Consider the following 5,396-nt stretch of genomic DNA (forward strand, 5'->3'; position numbering starts at 1 on the left):
AATCTTATACTGTGCACAAAAGTGTGCAAAATGTTTAGAAGTATATGCAAGTCCATTATCTATTTTTATTTCTTGTGGCACACCCATAATTGCAAATGTTTGGATAAGGAATTCAGTGACCACTCGGGCTGTCTCTTTTGCTGTTGGCAAATTTGTTATGACCCAGTAGTATGGAGCTTCTGTCAATATTAATGGAGTTGGGAAAGGTGGCTTGACTGAGAGGAGGAAACAAAAACCTTACACTGAGAATATGGCCCACTCCCTTAAAAATAAACAGACTAGTTTAAAATATACTTCCCTTTCCCCCAGCCCCAGTAATAAAAAGTAGAGGGATCTACAATCCCAGATTTGGTTTTCATCCTGACTATTTACATAGAATTCCCCAATGACCGCTGTCATCAGAGTAAGGATAATAGTTCATTCCCTTCTGAGAGGCTATCCTACTCACTCCTTCCTCCTCTTCTTGTCTTCATGTTCATATTCCTTAGGGTGGCTGCTGTCTAAGGGTCTTTTAGACCCTCCATGCTGTTTAGCTTCTTTCAAAAATTTGTCCAGACCAAAGGGATCTCCTTCAAATTGAACTGGTCCTTCACGACCTCGCTGTCTATGATCTGAGCCAGAGAACTCCTTATCAGGAACAAATCTGTTGGTCTTTATTCGGGCCTCTAGGTCATCACCATACATGTCTTTGTCCAGATTTTTGCTGGGTCTGTAGATGTTTTGGGCCATGTCTTTGCCATTTCTCCATGCTTGATCATAAACATTATAAAGTTCATCTTCTCCACAAGCAAAACCACTGTCCATACCCTTAGTTTGGTTGAATAGCCTCTGGTCATACTGAACTTCATTGGAAGTCCGAGGATTGGGCACACCAAGAGCAATGACTTCACTAATATCTCGATTCTCGTTTCTCTGTAATTTTGACCTCTTATCAGGAGCTGCTCTGGAAAGATTTCTGTTATGTTGTCTCTCTTTGCGTCTATCATATCTTATTTCATCTCGTTTCCAAGACTCACCATCTTCTTTTTCTACATTAGTCTTGATTCCAGCTCTTCTCTCCCGAGCTTTCTGGGCCATTTCTCGAAGCTGCTCTTCATGTTTCTCCTTTTTTTTTTGGGCCATCTTTCTCTCTACTTGAGCTCGCATCTCTACTGCCTCACGAGCCTTTCTATCAGCAATGTAAAGAGCTTCAGCTAGTTTGGCAAAGTTTTCATTTATGTGGACTGTCTGCAGTCCTCTCCCATCAGCAGCCAGACGTTTGTCTAATGGGATAGTATAGCCTTTTGTATTTTTCCAGTTTGAAATACAAGGTGGAATTTTCCATTCTTGCTGCTCTTTTACAGTTATCTTTCGACTAGGAGAATGCAAAACAGGTACAGGAGGAGAAGGAGGCCCACGAGGAATTTTCTTATTAATTTTGAATCTTGGAGGCTCCATTGGATCTTTCTGCATTTCCACCATTCGAATAACTCTTTGCTTAGCTCCAGAATTGAAAGCTACTCCTTGCTGAGATGGTGTGTACCAGATATACTGAGCTGGAGCTAGTTTATCTGCAGCTCGAACTGGCATAGCAGCAGCAACCTTCTGAGAGACAGATTTGTCTAGGGCTACCCTTGTCTTTTCTGTTATTTCTTTAATGGCTTCTTCATCAGGTCTTTGCAGGTCTGGGTCATCTGCATTCATAACTTCTTTGGGCACCAGGTCAGTGTATTTGCTGTAAATGACCTTGTCCTTTGATTGTCCCTGTCGAGCAATTGCATCATATTTAATGTTTCCTTCTGCATCCACCTGAATGGCCAATGCGTTGGACATTTTCTTCTTTCTTCCCATATCCAGTGGGTACTGGGGCACATGTATTTCTGGAAAGGCACCTCCATCTCCAAAATCCTCTAACAAGCGGGGTATCCAACCTTTCCGATACCCATAAGGGGGAGGTTCTCTTCTTGATGAGACCAAGGCAGTCTGCCTTGATCTTTGTGATCTTGCCCTTTCCTCAGCCGCAAGCTGCTCCTGAGAAAGCTGAGTTGGAGCAGGTAAAAAGCTTCTCAGCGCCATCTTCTTCTGCTGCTTTTAGCACTCTTGGCAGCACCTCACGTTGGGTGCCAAAATGTCAAGTTCTGTAGTCTCTAGATTGTGATCCTTCTCTGGGAGGAGATCTCTTGGGGAGCTTCTGGGGAGGCAGCCTTGGCTTTAGTTCCTGTTCAATAATCCTGAAATGTAGCCAGGAGTTAAAGTCCTTTACTGTACTTTCCTTGGTTCCCCAAAGAGCCCTTGTCAGGATGTCTCCAGCTAGCTTCAGTATCTAGCTCCCTCTGAATCCAAAGCCTCTAGCCAGCACGAAGGAAGACGAGGGAATGAAATCTTGACTCTATCCAGACTGCCCTTCCCCACTCAAGTTGGCTCCTTATATCCTCCCAGATAATGGGCTTGTAAGTACTTCCAGGGGTTGTGAGAACTCCTTACAGAACCAATGAGCAAACTCCTTTAAAGGTGGAAACTCCTTTTTTAAAAGTGGAAACTCCTCTTTTAAAGGTGGAAACTCCTTTTTTAAAGGTGGAAACTCCTTTTTTAAAGGTGGAAACTCCTTTTGTAAAAGTGGAAACTCCTCTTTTAAAGGTGGAAACTTTTTTAAAGGTGGAAACTCTTTTAAAGGTGAAAACTCCTTTGAAGGTGTAAACTCCTTTAAAGATTTGAACCAAGAAGATTATCTTTGTCTCAAGTTCTGGCCCATAACATCTTTAAGAATCCTAATAGATTAAATCATCCGATTTAGAATGCTGATTGCTGAAAAAAAATTGTGATCACAAAGTAGTTGACCTGAGTTATGAATATAACAATAACTAGATCGATCATCAAATTGTGATCAGCTAAATTTGGAACAGCAGGGAGAGAAGGAATCAGAAGGTAGGCAACTGATAATAATGGGAGCCATTTTCAAGTGATACAAGTAAGGATGACATTATAGAACATTTCTGTTACTTCCATTGTGTTCCATGAGTGTTATTGCTTTACAATTATTTTTCTTCATCTTTCTTCATTATTTTAAAAGTGATTGTCAGTTATCATTTAGCAAGCATCATTTATATTAAGTTGTTCCTTCCGTGACTGCCTCTGCAAATGATCAAATTAAAAATCAACCTCTCCTCCCTTTGAAGTAAATTTCTCAATACATAGCCTAGAATTATGTATGAGTGATGAAGAAGTTTATTTCTTAACCATTCCTGAGGATAAGGATAAGACTGTACTTTCTTGAGAGTATTGTTTGATTGTTTCTCTGTAATTTTTTTTTAATGAGTCTGAGGCTAAGTGACTTGCCCAGGGTTACACAGCTAGGAAGTGTTAAGTGTCTGAGACCAGATTTGAACTCAGGACCCTCCTGAATTCAGGACTGGTGCTCTATCCACTGGGCTACCTAGCTGCCCTGTTTCTCTGTAATTCTGCTATTGGTTTCAGCTCTGTTTAAATGTTTGATTTATTCTATTTCATGTTTTGCTTAGATCATGTGGTACCAACTAAATTTCTGGACCTAAGTAATTTTAGGAGCACCCAAAATAAATTTATGCATACTTGTATAAATATTTATCACTTTTATTCTTTATTTTAGATTAATTTTGAAATGCAAGTATTCTGAAATGCTTCAAATATGGCATTCACATCCCTAATTGACTAGTCTAAAAATGCTGAAAAAAGAAAAATATTTCCATTGGTCCACCTTGATTCATTTAATGATTTCTGCTCTTTCTAGGTGTTCACAAATCATCCCATTAATTATGTTATCCAGAATCAAAGTCAAGCTTATCTGACTAACTTTTGAAATCGGAAGTACTTTTTTCCATATGCTAATTTGTGATGATATTTCCAGTTATTGCTATTTTTCACAAATTGGTGATAGTAATTCAGCAATTACATATAAAAATGTTTTCAGTACTTTTGGATATGATTTCTCTAGTGCTGGTAAACTGGATTCATGGAGGTAAGTCCTAAGTCAGACTTAGACAGAACTGTAGGATTTGGATAACGCAAAGAGGTAATATAAATTTTAAAATAGAAATCAACCATTTTTTTGACTCAAATGTGGAGTGATTATGCTATGCCATTATATCATCAGAGAAGGAACAGACTTTATTCAATGATCTTCAGTAATCAAGTTTATACTCTTTTTTATAATTAGGCTTTATAATATAATCATAGTATTATACTATATATTCAATATTATATCCAATTATATTTAAATCAGAGAAGATCCCATCAATTACTAATTGTGTTAGTTTAGGCAGGTAGCCTTCCCTAAGTTCCCTGAGCCACAGTTTTCAATATAAAAAATGAGATAAATAGATTATTATATTCCTTATATAGTTATTATAAGATTCAAATAAGTATCAGGCAAATATGTACCAATTGTCGCCACTGTTGCTAGAGAGCTCTTGGTTTTTTTTTTTTTTGTTTGTTTTGTTTTTTCTCTCTAGTAAATGGGCTCTTCTCGGCTCCAGACTCACAAAAATGGACCACATTTAGTTATTAACACAAGGAACTCACAAATGCATATTTAAAAAGCTTAAACAAAAACACTAGTGTGTAACTATTGTTATATTTTCATAGAAGGTTGATATTTTGAACATCAAAGATGAATCAGCTCAGATTTCCAAGAAACAAAATGGAGGAGTAAACAATAAATTGCTGCAACTCTTTCGTATTCACCTCCCCACAATCATAATATAGCATCCCCCTAAACAAATCCTAGAACAGCAGAACCAGCAAAAAAAGTTGGATGAAGCAATATGTATGGTCAAAAAGCTTTGAAGATCAATGGAAAAGGTCTGTCTCATTCATGTAAAAAGTAAGCACAGTTCAAGACAGAAAGCATCCTAGCAAGCAGTAAGCTCCACTTCAGAAAGTGGAGTAGTAGATCCTGACCTCTAATATAGTGGAGCAGCCAAATGCCAATACCAGGACCCATAATGTTCCTCAGCATAATCAAGGGAAAGGCTCCAGGTATGAGAATCATCTTGTGCTTCAGAATAGCTCTGCCAGTGGGCAGACCATCACATGCTTCAGTAAAGCCCCAGAACAATGAAGAAACAGTCCCACACTGGCCTCAGCACATTTCAGGTGCCAGCACTAAGACCCCAACTTAGCACTAGGTAAGTTGCCACACCCCTAAAGCTTCTAGTCTCACCAGCTACTTCCCACTCTATTCCCTAAAAGCAATACAGGACACAAGAATTTCCCATGAGCTTCAGGACAACATCACTGCAGCATCAGGTAAACAGTCAGAGCCCTTAGCCCCTGAAAACATAAATCTGTGGCAGAGCTCAAATTTAAAAGAAAGGGAAAGTCAAAAAAGTGAGCAAACAATAAGAAAAGAATTTGATTATAGAAAGTGATTATGACAACAG

At 38.7% G+C, this 5,396-nt stretch overlaps 1 pseudogene; it reads right to left on the reverse strand.

Moving 5' to 3' along the window:
* Nucleotides 1-444: 444 nt before the first annotated feature.
* LOC141545826 (SNW domain-containing protein 1 pseudogene) lies at nt 445-2,055 on the reverse strand (annotated as a pseudogene).
* Nucleotides 2,056-5,396: the final 3,341 nt, after the last annotated feature.

This window comes from Sminthopsis crassicaudata, chromosome 6 (assembly GCF_048593235.1).
Source record: "Sminthopsis crassicaudata isolate SCR6 chromosome 6, ASM4859323v1, whole genome shotgun sequence".
Classification (NCBI taxonomy): Eukaryota; Metazoa; Chordata; class Mammalia; order Dasyuromorphia; family Dasyuridae; genus Sminthopsis; species Sminthopsis crassicaudata.